Consider the following 20,534-nt stretch of genomic DNA (forward strand, 5'->3'; position numbering starts at 1 on the left):
ATACGCCCCCGCCCCTCTTCTTACCAGAAAGATGTTTGTTTCTGTCGGCGCGATGCGTGGAGAAACCCGCTGGCTGCACCGCTCGGATTGCGTCTCTCCAGTTAGCCATGTTTCCGTGAAGCAGAGAACGTTACAGTCTCTGATGTCCCTCTGGAATGCTACCCTTGCTCGGATTTCATCAACCTTGTTGTCAAGAGACTGGACATTGGCAAGAAGAATGCTAGGGAGTGGTGCACGGTGTGCCCGTCTCCGAGTCTGACCAGAAGACCGCTTCGTTTCCCTCTTTTTCTGAGTCGTTTTTTTTTTTTGGTCGCTGCATGTGAACCACTCCGTTACACTGGTTGTAAGGCAGAACACAGGATCCGCATCGCGAAAAACATATTCTTGGTCGTACTGATGGTGAGTTGACGCTGATCTTATATTCAGTAGTTCTTCTCGGCTGTATGTAATGAAACCTAAGATGACCTGGGGTACTAGTGTAAGAAATAACACGTAAAAAAACAAAAAACTGCATAGTTTCCTAGGAACGCGAAGCGAGGCGGTCATCTCTGTCGGCGCCGGAAGTCTAAACAGAGAAGGAGTCTTGGTATATATCAACAGAGAGGGAGTCTTGTTATATATAAACAGAGAGGAGTCTTGATATAAACAGAGAGGAAGTCTTGGTATATATAAACAGAGAGGGAGTCTTGGTATATATAAACAGAGAGGGAGTCTTGGTATATATAAACAGAGAGGGAGTCTTGGTATATATAAACAGAGAGGGAGTCTTGGTATATATAAACAGAGAGGGAGTCTTGGTATATATAAACAGAGAGGAAGTCTTGGTATATATAAACAGAGAGGGAGTCTTGGTATATATAAACAGAGAGGGAGTCTTGGTATATATAAACAGACAGGGAGTCTTGGTATATATAAACAGACAGGGAGTCTTGGTATATATAAACAGGAAAGCCACTAAATATTAGCAGACCAACCAGCCGGCGAGTCAAGCAACAATCACAACCTACACAGGAGGACTGCTTATCCAAATTCTCTGTCTGCTGTTGTCATATAAACTCTCTGCAGATTTCTCTGTTATATACTGTACAATATATACATAGAATAATCACGCCATACAGTGCATTCAGAAAGTATTCACACCCCTTGACTTTTTCCACATTTGTTGTTACAGCCGGAATGTAAAATGGATTACATTGAGATCTTGTGTCACTGGCCAACACACAATACCCCATAATGTCAAAGTGGAATTATGTTTTTAGAATTATTATTATTTTTTAATTAAAAATGAAAAGCTGAAACGTTTTAAATCAATAAGTATTCAATAAGTATTGTTATGACAATCCTAAATAAGTTCAGCAGTTTAAAATGTGCAACATAATAATACCTTTCATGAACTCTCTCTGTGCAATAATGAATGACTACCTCATCTCTGTACCCCACACATCTGTAAGGTCCCTCAGTAGAGCAGTGAATTACAAATACAGATTCAACCACAAAGGCCAGGGAAGTTTTCCAATGCCTCGAAAAGAATGGCAAATATTGGTGGTTGCCGGAGAGGAAGGAAACCGCTCAGAGATTTCACCATGAGACTAATGGTGACTTTAAAACAGCTACAGAGTAGAGGAGAAAACTGAGGATGGATCAACAACATTGTAGTTACTCCATCATACCAACCTACTGTAAATGACAGAGTGAAAAGAAGGAAGCCTGTACAGAATACAAATACTCAAAAACATATATCCTGTTTGCAATAAGGCACTAAAGAAAAACTGCAAAGAATGTGGCAAATATATTAACTTTATGTCCTGAATACAAAACGTTATGTTGGGGCAAATCCAACACAACAAATCACTCATTTTCAAGTATGGTGGTGGCTGCATCATGTTGTGGGTATGCTTGTCATTGGCAAGGACTCAGGAGTAAAAAAAATAAAAATGAAACGGAATAAAGCTAAGCACAAGCAGAATACCAGAGGAAACCTGGTTCAGTCTGCTTTCCAACAGACACTGGGAGACAAATTCACCTTTCAGCAGGATAATTACCTTAAACACAAATATACACTGGAGTTGCTTACCAAGATGACGTTGAAGGTTCCTGAGTTGCCTAATTACGGTTTTAACTTAAATCGGCTTGAAAATGTATGGCAAGACTTGAAAATAGCTGTCGAGCAATGATCAACAATCAACTTGACAGGTTGAAGAATTAAAACAAATAATAATGTGCAAATATTGTACAATCCAGATGTGCAAAGCTCTTAAGAGACTTACCCAGAAAGACTCACAGCTGTAATCGCTACCAAAGGTGATGCTAACGCTCAGGGGTGTGAATACTTAAGTAAATTAGATATTTCTGTATTTCATTTTCAATAAATTTGCAAAAAAATCTAAATCATGTTTTCACTTTATCATTATGTGGTATTGTGTGTAGATGGGTGAGAATTCTATGGTTTTTACTAGATTACTTGTAGTTTTTCATGTTGTTTGTCTGTAATTTTTGTAATGACTTGGTGCTCCCTATCTTGGCCAGGACGCTCTTGAAAAAGAGATTTTAAATCTCAATGAGCCCTTCCTGGTTAAATAAAGGTTAAATAAAATAAATAAATAAAATAATAAAAGTATAAAAAGTATATTTAATCCATTCTGAATTCAGGCTGTAACACAACAAAATGTGGAATATGGTTAGGGGTGAATCATTTCTGAATCATTTCTGAGGTTTGTTTTAATGCTTAAAAACTTAATGCTTAAAAACAAGTATTTCCTATAATCTTCTAATGTTTGTTCTCCGCAAGTCTCTGAAGAGCTTCCCTAACAAGGGGTTAAATACTGGTCCATCTCTGAAGAGCTTCCCTAACAAGGGGTTAAATACTGGTCCATCTCTGAAGAGCTTCCCTAACAAGGGGTTAAATACTGGTCCATCTCTGAAGAGCTTCCATAACAAGGGGTTAAATACTGGTCCATCTCTGAAGAGCTTCCCTAACAAGGGGTTAAATACTGGTCCATCTCTGAAGAGCTTCCCTAACAAGGGGTTAAATACTGGTCCATCTCTGAAGAGCTTCCCTAACAAGGGGTTAAATACTGGTCCATCTCTGAAGAGCTTCCCTAACAAGGGGTTAAATACTGGTCCATCTCTGAAGAGCTTCCCTAACAAGGGGTTAAATACTGGTCCATCTCTGAAGAGCTTCCCTAACAAGGGGTTAAATACTGGTCCATCTCTGAAGAGCTTCCCTAACAAGGGGTTAAATACTGGTCCATCTCTGAAGAGCTTCCCTAACAAGGGGTTAAATACTGGTCCATCTCTGAAGAGCTTCCCTAACAAGGGGTTAAATACTGGTCCATCTCTGAAGAGCTTCCCTAACAAGGGGTTAAATACTGGTCCATCTCTGAAGAGCTTCCCTAACAAGGGGTTAAATACTGGTCCATCTCTGAAGAGCTTCCCTAACAAGGGGTTAAATACTGGTCCATCTCTGAAGAGCTTCCCTAACAAGGGGTTAAATACTGGTCCATCTCTGAAGAGCTTCCCTAACAAGGGGTTAAATACTGGTCCATCTCTGAAGAGCTTCCCTAACAGGGGTTAAATACTGGTCCATCTCTGAAGAGCTTCCCTAACAAGGGGTTAAATACTGGTCCATCTCCGAAGAGCTTCCCTAACAAGGGGGTCCATCTTGAAAGCTTCCCTAACAGGGGGTTAAATACTGGTCCATCTCTGAAGAGCTTCCCTAACAAGGGGTTAAATACTGGTCCATCTCAGTTGGACTTGTCTTTAAGGGTTCGTGCAGTCTGTTCGCACTGCACAGGAGGCTGGGTCTGAGTAAGTGTTGGGCACTGCAGTACCTGTTTGCTTCCACCCGCTGTGTTCCCAGCATGCCATACTCAGCTCTCAGCAGCAGATCGGCTCTCAATCTCTTACCCATGAGGAGGGGCAGACTGGCACAGAGACTGGCATAGATCTTACATAAAATTAGTTAAGCAAACAAGGCTCTCTCGATCATCGACAGCTGAACTGATTTGAAGGGAGACAAGGCCTTTAGGCCTAAATGTGTGTTTCTGTTTGCGTTGTTACTGTTTGTACTGTAGGGGTCAAAGGGGAAAGAAATCTGTTCTACAGCCACTTAAAGTAAACCAATGAGGCTTGTGGGTTTGGGCTGTTCTGCTGCTAGTGCAGTTTTATGGGTAAGAGTAGGCCAACCCAGAGGCCAGCCATCTTGCCCCCCACCACCCCACCTGCCACAACCCCCCAACCCACTCCACACCATGTGGCTCTTGTTGTCTGGAGGACAAGGTTGCTGTGGGAAAGAAGCAGACGTGGGCCGAGGCAGGGGGGGAGCCCCCCACACAGTTCAGCTCTGCCAGCTATTATGCCCACTGTAGATAGACCCCGCATCTCCCACCTGCCAGACCAGACTTAAAAACCATCTCCAAGGACAGCTTACAGGCAGTACAGTACAGTAGACACACACACAGCAAGGTCATTAGACCAGCTCACCTCTAAGTAGCCCACTATTCAGGATGAGTTGAGGTTCAGAGCTGTTTTTCTGCTGACATACTAAAACTATTCCTCTTGTTTTGTCTGTTTCTAAACATCCTAATCTGGTTGGGAGTTTTTTTTAATTACCAGAAATATACATGTTCTGGAGAGATGTACTGTAATACACAATCTATTCACAACCATATATGAGTATAACCAGCCAGACAGAGAGATAGCTATACTTTGGCTGGCTTATTTCACAGGTGGTCGTAGTTGTATGTGTGTGTGTGTGTGTGTGTGTGTGTGTGTGTGTGTGTGTGTGTGTGTGTGTGTGTGTGTGTGTGTGTGTGTGGGTCTGTGGGGTGAGTGAGGACATCTCCTGGCTCTGCTGATGATAACGAGGGGGAGGCCAGGCTGAGGAATGGAGGGAGGAGAGAGGGGAGGGGGAGGAGAGAGAGAGAAGGGATGAGGGAGAGGGGGAGGAGGAGGGGGAGGATAAGAGGGAGAGTGGGATGAGGGAGAGGGGAGGATAAGAGGGAGAGGAATAGAGGAGGGAGGGGCAGGAGAGAGAGAGAGAGTGGGATGAGGGAGAGGGGGAGGAGGAGGAGAGAGGAGAAGAGAGGAGAGGAGCAGGGAGAGGAGAAAAGAGAGAAGTAGAGAAGGGAGGGGAGGGATGAGCGAAGGATAGAGCCGGGAGAGGAGAGGAGGAGAGAGGAGAGAGTAGGGAGAGGAGGGATGAGAGGATGATAGAGGAGGGAGAGGAGGAGAGAGGAGAGAGTAGGGAGAGGAGGGATGGAGAGGAGGATAGAGGAGAGGAGTGAGAGAAGAGAAGGAGATATAAGGGGGTGGAGGGGAGAGGAAAGGAGAGAGGAAAGGTGGGAGATGAGAGGAGAGAGGAGAGGAGAGAGGAGAGGAGGAAGTGAGAGGAGGATAGAGGAGGAAGTGGAGAGGACAGAAAAGGGAGACTAGGGAGGGAGACAAGGGGAGATGAGAGGAGAGAGGAGAGGAGGAGAGGAGAGAAGAGAGGGAGGAGGAGAGAGGAGAGGAGGGAGGAGAGAGGAGGAAGGAGAGAGGAAAGGAGGGAGGAGAGTAGAAGAGAGAGGAGAAGAGGAGGGAGGAGAGGAGGGAGAAGGGAGGAGAGTAGAGGAGAGGAGGGAGGAGAGACGAGAGTAGAGGAGGGAGAGGCGGAGAGCCTCTGTCTGCCCTGGGGCGCTCTGGCACCTCCTAATTAAAAGCAGCCAGGCTGTAGGGCAGGGCAGACAGATGCTTGTCACGCCAAGGCACACACACACTTACAGTGCAGGCACACATAGACCGGTACACAACAGACAGCGAGAAACACACATGCACACAGACAGAGATAGACACAAGTATGCACATACAGTACAGGCACGCACATGGTCACACACAGACATCCGTGTATACAAGTATGCACATAGCGCCCCCACCCACACTTTAAAACATGCACTCACACAGTCTGGCCCGTAGCAGGTGCTCTGTGTCTATCAGATACTGTACAGGTTGGGCCATCCTAGTCTAGTGGCTAGCCTTGTCCCGTGTCAATATTCAGACTGTCACTGTGTCTCTCTGATCATGGGAATGTATTGTCAGCATGTCTCTCTGAGCATGGGAATGTACTGTATAGTAATCTGCTTTCATGAACCAGACCCATACAAGTTGCTGTGTGTCTGGGGTGGGTGGGAAGATCACTGCAGCCTTCCGAAGTACAGCACACACTACAGCCCACACACTCATGTCTTCTTTAAACGGACATCCCTTCCCTCCCCATGTCCCGCATCACACAGGTCGGTAGGCCCACTTCTTCAACACAGATCTTCAAAAGACGTACCAAATGATGTGGTCTAATTTTCTGTTCTTCCAGTCTGTTGTTGTCTTGTTGATTTACTTTGAGTTCATTTCACTTGATCGTCTGAGAGTCGTGACTGTGCAGGCTAGGAGAGGCTAGGTGGAAAGTGAGCTCTGCTCAGGGGGTTGCCAGTGGTTACCAGGACTATTTATGATGAGCTCGCTTGTCCACACAGGAAACTCCTACATAACTAACAGTAGAAAGATTCTCTTCTCAAGGACTTTATCACCATCATGTCACATACAGTATGCTTTGTGTTCAAGACAATTACTGTACAACATTCATATTTGAGGTTTGATATTCTAGTTCAGATAAAATGATCATAAGTAGTTTACTGTAAATCCCTAAACTGATCCATGATATTTTTGTTGTTGTTTTTTGGCCGTATAAAGACTTGGTTCACACTAGCCTATTACCAGTATGTCATTTTAGATTCCTTTAGCATTGGGGGAAAGACGGTGTGAGTCGAGGACAAGGATCGGAGGGAAACGGTCTCAAGTGATTGACTAAGCCATACACTATTGCATGTCAGTCTATTCAATCTTTAGAGCAAGTAGAGAGAGAGAGAGTGTGAGATAGAGAGGGAGAGAGAAGAGGCAAGAGAGAGAGAGAGTGTGAGATGGAGAGGGAGAGAGAAGAGGCAAGAGAGAGAGAGAGATGACATTTGAAATGTGTCTATTCTTTTGAAACTTGTGTAATGTTTACTGTTAATTTTTGTATTGTTTATTTCACTTGTTTATTATCTATTTCACTTGCTTTGGCAATTTGAATTGAATTGAGAAGGAGAGAGAGTAGGCAAGAGGGAGAGAGAGAGAGAGAGAGAGAGAGAGAGAGAGAGAGAGAGAGAGAGAGAGTAGGCAAGAGGGAGAGAGAGAGAGAGAGAGAAGGCAAGAGAGAGAGAGAGAGAGAGAGAGAGAGAGAGAGAGAGCAAGAGAGAGAGAGAAGGCGAGAAGAGAGAGAGAGAGAGAGAGAGAAGGCAAGAGGGAGAGAGAGAGAGAGAGAGAGAGAGAGAGAGAGAAGGCAAGAGGAGAGAGAGAGAGAGAGAGAGAGAGAGAGAGAAGGCAAGAGGGGAGAGAGAGAGAGAAGGCGAGAGGGAGAGAGAGAGAGAGAGAGAGAGAGAGAGGAGGCAAGAAGGAGAGCATGAGAGTGAGAGAGTGAGAGAGAGAAAGATAGCTAAATTTAAATTGAATAGAGAGAAGGGAAGAGAGATAGGTGTGTGTGTGTGTGTGTGTGTGTGTGTGTGTGTGTGTGTGTGTGTGTGTGTGTGTGTGTGTGTGTGTGTGTGTGTGTGTGTGTGTGTGTGTGTGAGGAGAGGAACAGAAATAGATAGAGGGACAGAAAGAGAGGGAGGGTGAGACCTCTGGGTGTGTGAGTGTATGCCTGACAATTTGAAAACGCTGTTTGTTCGTAAGTAACACAGAGTACACAAATCCCCCAAACTTGCTTTTTTGGCAGTGATCAGACCTCCCACCCACGACACCCTCTTCAAGCCTCCTCCCACCCTCTTCAAGTCTCCTCCCACCCTTTTCAAGTCTCCTCCCACCCTTTTCAAGTATCCTCCCACCCTCTTCAAGTCTCCTCCCACCCTTTTCAAGTATCCTCCCACTTCCTCTGTTCAGCTGCTTTGCTCTGTGATGGCTGCTTACTCACACACAACACAACCTGATGAGGAGGTGGAAGAGGATGGTACTCACACACAACACAACCTGATGAGGAGGTGGAAGAGGATGGTACTCACACACAACACAACCTGATGAGGAGGTAGGAATCCCAACAGACCATGAGGAGGTAGAAGAGATTTCACACACAACACAACCTGATGAGGAGGTCATGTACTCACACACAACACAACTGTGAGGAGGTGGAAGAGATGGCCAACCTGATGGGAGGTCAGGAGGCATTAAAACAACCTATAGGAACAGGATGGCTTAAGCACAACACAACCTGATGAGGAGGTGGAAGAGGATGGTACTCACACACAACACAACCTGATGAGGAGGTGGAAGAGGATTATAACAACACAACCTGATAGGACAGGATGGTACTCACACACAACACAACCTGATGAGGCATTATAACTCACACACAACACAACCTGATGAGGACAAGAGGGCTCACACACAACACAACCTGATCAGCAGGCATTATAACTCACACACAACACAACCTGATGAGGAGGTGGAAGAGGATGGTACTCACACACAACACAACCTGATGAGGAGGTGGAAGAGGGGTACTCACACACAACCAACCTGATCAGCAGGTGGAAGAGCATTATAACACTGATGAGGAGGTGGACAGGGCCTCAGGCACACAACACAACCTGGACAGGGTCAGCAGGATTATAACACATACCTGATGAGGAGGTGGAAGGGATGGGCATTATACACAACCTGATGAGGACAGGGTACTCACACACAACACAACCTGATGAGGAGGTGGAAGAGGATTATAACACTGATGAGGAGGTGGAAGAGGATGGCCACAGGGCCTCAGGTGGAAGGCATTATAACACTGATGAGGAGGTGGACATGGTACTCACACACAACACAACCTGATGAGGAGGTGGAAGAGGCATTATAACACAACAGGACCATGGGCCTCAGCAGGCATTATAACAACTGATGAGGAGGTGGACAGGGTACTCACACACAACACAACCTGATGAGGAGGTGGAAGAGCATTATAACACTGATGAGGAGGTGGACAGGGGTACTCACACACAACACAACCTGATCAGGTGGAAGAGGATGGTATAACACAACACAACCTGATGAGGAGGTGGAACAGGGCCTCACATGACCATTATAACACTCACACACACTGCAGAGACAGGGCCTTAAATCAGACCATGAGCATTATTACACTATAGGACAGGGCCACAGGGCCTCAGCAGGCATTATAACACTATAGGACAGGGCTTAAGCAGGCATTATAACACTATAGGACAGGGCTTAAGCAGGCATTATAACACTATAGGACAGGGCCACAGGGCCTCAGCAGGCATTATAACACTATAGGACAGGGCCTCAGCAGGCATTATAACACTATAGGACAGGGCCTCAGCAGGCATTATAACACTATAGGACAGGGCCTCAGGGCCTCAGCAGGCATTATAACACTATAGGACAGGGCCTCAGCAGGCATTATAACACGATGGGACAGGGCCTCAGCAGGCATTATAACACTATAGGACAGGGCCACAGGGCCTCAGCAGGCATTATAACACTATAGGACATGGCCACAGGGCCTCAGCAGGCATTATAACACTATAGGACAGGGCCTCAGCAGGCATTATAACACTATAGGACATGGCCACAGGGCCTCAGCAGGCATTATAACACTATAGGACAGGGCCTCAGCAGGCATTATAACACTATAGGACAGGGCCTCAGCAGGCATTAAAACACTATAGGACAGGGCCTCAGCAGGCATTATAACACTATAGGACATGGCCACAGGGCCTCAGCAGGCATTATAACACTATAGGACAGGGCCTCAGCAGGCATTATAACACTATAGGACAGGGCCACAGGGCCTCAGCAGGCATTATAACACTATAGGACAGGGCCTCAGCAGGCATTATAACACTATAGGACAGGGCCTCAGCAGGCATTATAACACTATAGGACAAGGCAACAGGGCCTCAGCAGGCATTATAACACTATAGGACAGGGCCTCAGCAGGCATTATAACACTATGGGACAGGGCTGTCCACTATGGGACTATGGATGATAATTTATCTGTCCACTATGGGACTATGGATGATAATTTATCCATCCACTATGGGACTATGGATGATAATTTATCTGTCCACTATGGGACTATGGATGATAATTTATCTGTCCACTATGGGACTATGGATGATAATTTAGCTGCCATTATTACACCTCAGTATTGTATGAATGGATTATCGTGTAGCTTGTACTGTTATTGTTAAATGACCGTCTAGATCAGGGTGGACAAACATTTTGGCTCGAGGGCCACTTTGGGATTTTGAAATTCAACGGAGGGACGCATTTTTTGGGGGACCAATTGTTCGTTAAAATCAATTTGCAGGGGCCTCCCGCGTAGCGCAGCGGTCGTCGCTAGAGGCGTCACTACAGACCCGGGTTCGATCCCAGGCTGTGTCACAGCTGACTGTGACCGGGAGACCCATGAGGCGGCGCACAATTGGCCCAGCGTCGTCCGGGTTAGGAGAGGGTTTGGCAGGCTGAGATTTCCTTGTCCCATCGCGCTCTAGCTACTCCTGTGCCGGGCCAGGCACATGCACGCTGACGCGGTCGCCAGGTGTACGGTGTTTCCTCTGACACATTGGTGCGGCTGGGTTGGATGGGCATTGTCAAGAAGCAGTGTGGCTTGGCTGGGTTGTGTTTCGGAGGACACACGGCTCTCGACCTTCGCCTCTCCCGAGTCCGTACGGGAGTTGCAGCGATGGGACAAGACTGTAACTACCAATTGGATACCACAAAATTGGGGATAAAAAGGTGTAAAAAAAAAAAAAAAATACATATATATATATATATAAATATATTAAATAAGTTTTAAAAAATATATATATGTCTTGCGGGATGGATTGAAGTGCCCGGCGGCCATACTTTGCCCACCTTGGTCTAGATTGTGGTTTTGCGTCAAAGGCAGGGGAGGGTAGAAAGAGACATGGCAGGGTTGTTGCCATGTGGGATGTTGGTACTCCACTGTAAACATGCCTGTCTGAGCATTGTACTGCCTGTTGCATTCCCACACACTAGAGCTGCGCACACACACGCGAAAGAGGCTGGCTGTGCCTGGTTGTATTGTTAACACACTGATGTAAAAGTATCCGGAATGCTGTAACAAAACAACCTCTGGGATCAGGTTCAACTGTGATAAACCTTGTTGTCCCAGTGAGTGACTGAAATGAAAGAGCCCTGGTAGTTTTATTCAATAGACAGAGGTGTGGTGTGCTACGGCGGCACATGTTGTCTATCCACAATTATAAACTGGGTGGTTCGAGCCCAGAATGCTGATTGGCTGAAAGCCGTAGTATATCAGACCGTATACCATTGGTATGACAAAATGTGTATTTTTACTGCGCTAATTACATTGGTAACCAGTTTATAATAGGAATAAGGCACCTCGGGGGTTTGTGGTATATGGTCAATATACCACGACTAATGGCTGTATCCAGGTACTCCGCATTGTGTCATTCATAAGAACAGCCCTTAGCCGTGGTATATTGACCATATACCACACCCCCTCGGGCCTTATTGCTTAAGTAACCCTTTTCGAGTGTTGACACACACACACACACACACACACACCTTTCTCTGCAGGGTGGGTCTGCTGGTGTAATCATCATCAGATATCAATCATTGACTAATGACTGACATGTAGAGAGAATGAAGGAGCCCTGATCCAAACCCATTCTCACTTATGGTTTGAAAGGAAATCTCAGACTAGCGTGCATCTACAACAGATGTCTATGCAATGTGACGGGGGCACAATAATGCTAGATGAATAATTGAATCTGTCAGTCATCTGCCGACCTACACACCTAATATAGCCTGATATAGCCTGATATAGTCTGATATAGCCTGATATAGCCGGAATTAACCTGATATAGCCTGAATTAACCTGATACAGCCTGATATAGCCTGAATTAACCTGATATAGCCTGAATTAACCTGATATAACCTGATATAGCCTGAATTAACCTGATATAACCTGATATAGCCTGATATAACCTGATATAGCCTGATATAGCCTGATATAGCCCGATACAACCAAATATAGCCTGATATAGCCTGATATAGAATGATATAACCTAATATAGCCTGATATAACCTGATATAGAATGATATAACCTAATATAGCCTGATATAGACTGATATAACCTGATATAGAATGATATAACCTAATATAGCCTGATATAGACTGATATAACCTGATATAACCTGATATAGAATGATATAACCTCAAATAGCCTGATATAGACTGATATAACCTGATATAACCTGATATAGAATGATATAACCTCAAATAGCCTGATATAGACTGATATAGCCTTGACCATTGAGAGCCGGCCCGCTGGATTCTCTCTATTTCTGGGCATAATGACATTTATACACGATTATGAGGGTGTAATGTTGTTGCAGGTGTTTAATTAAAATATATACATTTCTGTTATGTAAAATCTGTAAGATTTACTAAAATGTTGTTGTATAATTTTCTGATATAACTGTTTGAAAGTGCTATTCGGTCACTTTATTATTATGTTACCCTTTTTCAAACCCATTCCAGTATTCCATTGAAGATGCTCTTGAGGAAGTCTCAAGACAACAAGGAGATGTCACTGTCATGCCAAGGCATTATATTACCACAAGTGCATTCATGTGCATGATTTTGTGATGTAATTACTAAGACATGACATGCTTCTGACAATAACCAACACACAACAGAGTGACTGCACTGCCATCTAGTCAACAAGTCATCATCAATTGTACTGCTTCCTCAGTACAGTTTGACTTTCTAGTAAAGGAGAGACTTGTTGAAATGAGACCAGCCACAGTTTAGGCAGTAAGTGTGGGGTACATGCAGACACTATAATGTAAAATAAACCCTGAGGATGTATCATAATGTGAACACTGAACTCTACTCACTTCAACAGACATCTTTACTAATGAGTTGGTGTGAACGAAAGCTGTTACTGACCTTTTAGCAGATAGGCGTTTTTAGATTTCAGTTTCTTCCTCTCACGCTACTCTCAGTCCCTATCTGTCAGGAAGCAGAGTCCTGTCCTCTGTGGCAGGCATGCGAAAGTGAGAGAGAAACAAAGAGAGGTAGACAGAGACAGAAGAGCTCGACTTTGCTCTGAAGGTGTGTCACTGATTTAGGAAGTGTGGGGAAATTGAACATTACCAACAGTTAAAATGTTAACACCCACCCACCTACCTACCAAAACCCCTCCCTCTCTCCAGGCCCAACTATTTGGCAGTGTTCCCCACACGTCCACCTGTGCTGTGTGGAGGGTAGGAGAGTGACGCACACACAGGCCAAGCCTACAAATCAACCTGCTCACACAGTAATGGCATTGGGGCTGGGCCTGGGACAAGAACTGGATTTGTTTGGGTTTATGATAAGGCTTGGTGCTATGGCCAGGTCTGTGGCTTGGGTTTGAAACAATAGCTGGGGCTAGGGCTGGTTCTGAAACCCAGGTGGGTCTGGTCTGGGACTTTGGCTGGGAATAGAACTGGGGTATGTTTGGACTGGGGCTGGAACTGAAATAGAAGCTGAGACTGGGTCTCTAGAACTGGGACTGGGTCTCTAGAACTGGGACTGGGTTTGGGATTGGAGCTAAGGCTGAAATTGGTGCTCTGGAACTGGGGCTAGGACTGGGGTTGTCTAGGGTTGTGGTAGGGGCTCAATACAAAGCCCTTGCTGCCAGGAATTAAGCAATATAATATTACAAAAGCAAATAACAATGAAGAAAGGCAATGAGATATGTGGGCTGTCTTTCTTTTTATGTTGGGTCAGGGTGTGTGCTGTGGTGTGGTGGGCTATCTGATTGTGTGATCGCGTTGGGTGTGTGCTGGTGTGTGTCGGTTGGTACCTGGTGGCAGGTAGAAACACACATCATTGTGAAGGCTCTTTAGACTCGTATTGAGAACATAATGAAAAGGTGTAATCAGTGATGTCAATGCTTACCAAGTATAGACCTACTGTATACCTATATTCTTTGGGTCAATCAAGGTCGGGCCTCAGACCTCATATGGCCTGATGAGTTTTTTTTCTTCTTTTTAGCTGTACAGTATTAAAAGAGTAGCTACAAATCTTTATTGTTTCCTTGCCTGTTTATTTTTGTCTCAAATTTGTAAATGTGTCCACTATTTTGGAAAATTTGTCAACATCTATGTCTCCCAGTATTACCCTCCCAAAGCACAGAGGCGTATAAGGGAGGGGCTCAAGTATCAGGTTGGGCACTGCAATTAAATGGCCCCAAAAACGGATGTTTGGTTTTAATTGCTTGTGAAGAACCAGCCTTAGAAAACAGGTGTGTTGTGCACTATTAAAATACTTACAGTAATACAATAGCACACAAACAAGAATGTCTGCTTCAAATTAAATATGCTGTTACACAATTGTTGCTTGTTTTAACTTCTACAAACACATTCATACATTGAGTCATTTTAATTTGAAATATCATTGAAAGCGTAATGAGTCCCTCTCAACACAGTGATTTAAAACAATGCAATTAGCAGTGGCCACTACTACTACACTGATTACCATAAAACCCCTCAGCAAGGTCTCAAACGCCTGGCTAATTGCTGTTGGCTTTTCATTCTGATCACAAACCAAGGACAATGACTGGACAGAGAATAGATCATTAAAAGGGAAGACATTCACTCTTTTCTGTGTTTTATTAGGAGCCCAACTAACTGTTGCTAAAGCAGCTCCTCTTCCTGGGGTCCACACAGAACATAAAGAACCTACTCTTCCTGGGGTCCACACAGAACATAAAGAACCTACTCTTCCTGGGGTCCACACAGAACATAAAGAACCTACTCTTCCTGGGGTCCACACAGAACATAAAGAACCTACTCTTCCTGGGGTCCACACAGAACATAAAGAACCTACTCTTCCTGGGGTCCACACGGAACATAAAGCAGCTCCTCTTCCTGGGGTCCACGCATTACCTAAAGAACCTCCTCTTCCTGGGGTCCACACAGAACATAAAAACATGACATAATACAGAATATTAATTTATAAGAACAGCTCAAGATATGGTGAAGGTGTTAAATAAAGGTTCAATAAAAACATTTAGATAAAAACAGGTGGGTGAGAGGTAGTGGTAAGGTGGGTGAGGGGTAGTGGTAGTGGTAAGGTGGGTGAGGGGGTAGTGGTAAGGTGGGTGAGGGGTAGTGGTAAGGTGGGTGAGGGTAGTGGTAAGGTGGGTGAGAGGTAGTGGTAAGGTGGGTGAGGGGTAGTGGTAGTGGTAAGGTGGGTGAGGGGTAGTGGTAAGGTGGGTGAGGGGTAGTGGTAAGGTGGGTGAGGGTAGTGGTAAGGTGGGTGAGGGGTAGTGGTAAGGTGGGTGAGGGTAGTGGTAGTGGTAAGGTGGGTGAGGGTAGTGGTAGTGGTAAGGTGGGTGAGGGTAGTGGTAAGTGGTAAGGTGGGTGAGGGTAGTGGTAGTGGTAAGGTGGGTGAGGGTAGTGGTAGTGGTAAGGTGGGTGAGGGTAGGTGGGTGGTAGTGGTAAGGTGGGTGAGGGGTAGTGGTAAGGTGGTGAGGGGGTAGTGGTAAGGTGGGTGAGGGTAGTGGTAAGGTGGGTGAGGGGTAGTGGTAGTGGTAAGGTGGTTGAGGGGTAGTGGTAGTGGTAAGGTGGGTGAGGGTAGTGGTAAGGTGGGTGAGGGGGTGGTAGTGGTAAGGTGGGTGAGGGGTAGTGGGTGAGGTGGGTGGGTGGTAAGATGGGGTAGTGGTAAGGTGGGTGAGGGTAGTGGTGAGGTGGGTGAGGGTAGTGGTAAGGTGGGTGAGAGTAGTGGTAGTGGTAAGGTGGGTGAGGGTAGTGGTAAGGCGGGTGAGGGGTAGTGGTAAGGTGGGTGAGGGTAGTGGTAAGGTGGGTGAGGGTAGTGGTAAGGTGGGTGAGGGGTAGTGGTAAGGTGGGTGGGTGAGGGTAGTGGTAAGGTGGGTGAGGGTAGTGGTAAGGTGGGTGAGGGTAGTGGTAAGGTGGGTGAGGATAGTGGTAAGGTGGGTGAGGGTAGTGGTGAGGTGGGTGAGGGTAGTGGTAAGTTGGGTGAGGGTAGTGGTTAGGTGGGTGAGGGTAGTGGTAGTGGTAAGGTGGATGAGGGGTAGTGGTAAGGTGGGTGAGGGGTAGTGGTAAGGTGGGTGAGGGGTAGTGGTAAGGTGGATGAGGGTAGTGGTAAGGTGGGTGAGGGGTAGTGGTAAGGTGGGTGAGGGGTAGTGGTAAGGTGGGTTAGGGTAGTGGTAGTGGTAAGGTGGTTGAGGGGTAGTGGTAGTGGTAAGGTGGGTGAGGGTAGTGGTAAGGTGGGTGAGGGTAGTGGTAGTGGTAAGGTGGATGAGGGGTAGTGGTAAGGTGGGTGAGGGTAGTGGTAAGGTGGGTGAGGGGTAGTGGTAAGGTGGGTGAGGGTAGTGGTAAGGTGGGTGAGGGTAGTGGTAAGGTGGGTGAGGGTAGTGGTAGTGGTAGTGGTAAGGTGGATGAGGGGTAGTGGTAAGGTGGGTGAGGGGGTAGTGGTAAGGTGGGTGAGGGGTAGTGGTAAGGTGGATGAGGGTAGTGGTAAGGTGGGTGAGGGGTAGTGGTAAGGTGGGTGAGGGGTAGTGGTAAGGTGGGTTAGGGTAGTTGTAGTGGTAAGGTGGTTGAGGGGTTGTGGTAGTGGTAAGGTGGGTGAGGGTAGTGGTAAGGTGGGTGAGGGGTAGTGGTAGTGGTAAGGTGGGTGAGGGGTAGTGGTAGTGGTAAGTTGGGTGAGGGTAGTGGTAAGGTGGGTGAGGGTAGTGGTAGTGGTAAGGTGGATGAGGGGTAGTGGTAAGGTGGGTGAGGGGTAGTGGTAAGGTGGGTGAGGGGTAGTGGTAAGGTGGATGAGGGTAGTGGTAAGGTGGGTGAGGGGTAGTGGTAAGGTGGGTGAGGCGTAGTGGTAAGGTGGGTTAGGGTAGTGGTAAGGTGAGTGAGGGTAGTGGTAAGGTGGGTGAGGGGAAAGAGGGTAGGCATATGGTTAGGGGAGGATATATGGTAAGGGTAGGTACGGGGATGGGACAGGGTAGGGTATAAGGTAAGGGTGGGTGGGTGAGGGGTAGGGAGAGGGTAGGTGTAGGGCAGGCAGGTGCACAGATTGGACTTTACCTGTACAGAGCACATTCCCCATTGCCATTTCAGTCTCCAAAGTGCCCTTTTGGTTGGTGGTATAATTTTTCCCAAAAATAATCGTTTTTGTATAAATTTCACCCGTCCGTTGGTTGCGGAGACAGGGAGACCGGTTGCGCCTTTCCCCAGTCTGCTTTGTATGGAGATTGCGCGCGCCCGATATCCAAACCTGCTTTGTCTGAGAAATGCGGTCACCGGTCGAGTGTGTGTAGCTAGCAAGCTACCTAGTTTAAAAATCAACGGTACTGCCACATCAGCATAACGTTCGATTAACACTTGATTTAGCCTACATCATCAATTTTCTGTCTGGTTGGCTCATATATGCGCAGCGCTGAGAGGCTGAAAGACAGAGCCGTTTCACACTTGCTACACCTTTCGTAAAAATAGCCTACCGTCGGCTACACATATTACTCAAATGTAAATTTGCGGACTTGCAACAGTTTATCTTGTCACCCGACAGTTGTGTCATGTTGAGCCAACACTCAGTAGGCTATACGTAAATGGCAGTGCTTGATTTAGGCCGGAGTTTACCAGAGCTGAGTAGGCTACCGGCACCTCTAATTTTCTACTGAGCTCCTGTTCCTCATAGACCATTACTGTAGCCTCAAAAGTATTGTGGATCTCCTGTGCATATAAACAGTAGCCTACCGGCACCTCTAATTTTCTACTGAGCTCCTGTTCCTCATAGACCATTACTGTAGCCTCAAAAGTATTGTGGATCTCCTGTGCATATAAACAGTAGCCTACCGGCACCTCTAATTTTCTACTGAGCTCCTGTTCCTCATAGACCATTACTGTAGCCTCAAAAGTATTGTGGATCTCCTGTGCATATAAACAGTAGCCTACCGGCACCTAAAATGAATAGGCTACCGGGCACCTTTATATGTCTAAGTAAAGCACTGGTAAATGGTAAATAGTAGAGCCATGTTTTTTAAACAGCTGATTGCAAAGACCTTTTCTTGATATTTGAGACTCGTTTTATTTAGTTTTTACCTGAAATTGCAGTAACAGCTTGTTACATTTGGAAATTGTCGCAGTAGCTGCTGGCTGCACTGAGCCATGTAGAACTATGGAAGCCCATCCCCACCACCATTTTTTTGTTGTTGATGTAGATCACAAATAGGATATATTTTTTTCATTTGAAACATTGTGTTCTGATTTCAGAGGTGGCACCACAGGTCCCAGAGCGGTGTGTGTGGGGGGGGTAGTAAGGTAACCAAACCAACTCTGGACCCTAGTTGTAGCTTATGACATAGTCATAAATCAGTGGAATAAACAGAAAGGTTTTATTTAGGCTATGTATGATGGGACCAGATCATTTTTCTAATCAGGTCATACGTTTTTTTTTTAACTACTGGAAAAACTCCTGGCCCTTGGGAGGATGAAAGCATTAAAACCCTTTACACAGCAGACACAGACCCAATTTGCAATGAGCACTCGGGACGCCGTGCGACAGGTTTTTTTGCCCATCGCCTCACGTTCACCGGGCGCCCGCGAATATGCCAATTTGTCAAGCCGCAGCCACCCTCTGCTCACACCCGCCCTTCTCCCGGGTACACTACAGCTGCCAGTTGGAGCGTTAAGCCAGCGGTATGCGTACACCCTGACACCACTTATTTCTTATATATTTATTATTTAAGATACATTGTATGACATGTCCATTTAAAAATGGTTTGTGGAAAAATACTGTTAATGTGTGTAATATATCAGATAACAAGGGCCAATCCGGGTCACGTGGATCCACTGGTGACGACGAATCAAATCCACCTAAATCAAATGCTATTGTCATGTACTTGCAGGCTTCTCACACAGTAGTGCATTGATGACAAAAGTGACAAAGTAATCACATAAGTAACACAGGGAAGCAAGCAAATAAGTGAAATTGTAAATATATAACAGCGTAGGGCCTAATAAAAAGGACAACATGAACTAAATCAACCAAATCAAATCAAATCAAATTTTATTTGTCACATACACATGGTTAGCAGATGTTAATGCGAGTGTAGCAAGAGTCATGCAGATATAAATATAAAATAGAACTGAAAATACCATTTAAAAAAATAGCCACAATTTTGTATGGACATTGTTTTCCCATGTGACTGGAGAGGAATAGTGTACAGTGCACTAGCAGCATATAATTATATGAAGGTATACATGTACAGTGCATTCGGAAAGTATTCAGACCCCTTCCCCTTTTCCACATTTTGTTACGTTACAGCCTTATTTTGTAAATGGATTAAATAAAGAAAACAAGTCATCATCATCTACACACAATACCCCATAATGACAAAGTGAAAACATTTATTACAAATAAAAACAGAAATACCTTATTTACACAAGTATTTAGACCGTTTGCTATGAGTCTCGAAATTGAGCTCAGGTTCATCCTTTTTTGTGTTGAACATCGTTGAGATGTTTCTACAATTTGATTGGAATCCACCTGTGGTAAATTAAATTGATTGGACATGATTTGGAAAGGTACACAGTTGACAGTGCATGTCAGAGCAAAAACCAAGCCGTGAGGTCGAAGGAATTGTCCATAGAGCTCCGAAGTATCACATTTACATAAGTATTCAGACCTTTTACTCAGTACTTTGTTGAAGCACCTTTTGGTAGTGATTACAGCCTAGAGTCTTTTGGGTATGCCCCTACAAGCTTGACACACCTGTATTTGGGGAGTGTCTCCCATTCTTCTCTGCAGATCCTCTCAAGATCTGTCAGGTTGAATGGGGAGCATCGCTGCACAGCTAATTTCAGGTCTCTCCAGAGATGTTCGATCGAGTTCAAGTTCGGGCTCTGACTGGGACACTCAAGGACATTTAGAGACTTGTCCAAATGCCACTCTTGCATTTTCTTGGATGTGTGGGAAGCTTGTGGAAGGCTACCCAAAACATTTGACCCAAGTTAAACAATTTAAAGGCAATGCTACCAAATACTAATTGAGTGTATGTAAACTTCTGACCCACTGGGAATGTGATGAAAGAAATAAAAGCTGAAATAAATCATTCTCTCTACTATTATTCTGACATTTCACGTTCTTAAAATAAAGTGGTGATCCTAACTGACCTAAAACAGGGATTTTTTCATTGTTTTCAAAGTAGCCACCCTTGGCATTCTCTCAACCCTCATCACGAGGGAGTCACCTGGAATGAATTTCAATTAACGGGTGCGCTAGCGGGACAACTTTCAATGAAATGGGGGGCGGCGCACAATTCAAATAAATATTTATAAAAATTGTGGATATTAAACATTTAGGTACATATAAGTGTCTTATATCATTTGAAAGCTTAAATTCTTGTTAATCTAACTGCACTGTCCGATTTACAGTAGCTATTACAGCGAAAACATGCCAT

At 45.3% G+C, this 20,534-nt stretch overlaps 1 protein-coding gene across 1 annotated transcript in view; it reads right to left on the reverse strand.

The window, feature by feature from the left end:
- The window catches only part of LOC112257359 (zinc finger and BTB domain-containing protein 7C), a 33,093-nt gene extending 19,897 nt beyond the window's left edge, over positions 1-13,196 (reverse strand). The window contains exon 1 of the mRNA XM_024430868.2: positions 13,025-13,196. The gene's annotated coding sequence lies outside the window, so the exon portion shown is untranslated. The remainder of the gene's footprint in view (positions 1-13,024) is intronic.
- Between the last annotated feature and the right edge of the window lie 7,338 nt (positions 13,197-20,534).

Source organism: Oncorhynchus tshawytscha, linkage group LG09 (genome assembly GCF_018296145.1).
Source record: "Oncorhynchus tshawytscha isolate Ot180627B linkage group LG09, Otsh_v2.0, whole genome shotgun sequence".
Lineage (NCBI taxonomy): Eukaryota > Metazoa > Chordata > Actinopteri > Salmoniformes > Salmonidae > Oncorhynchus > Oncorhynchus tshawytscha.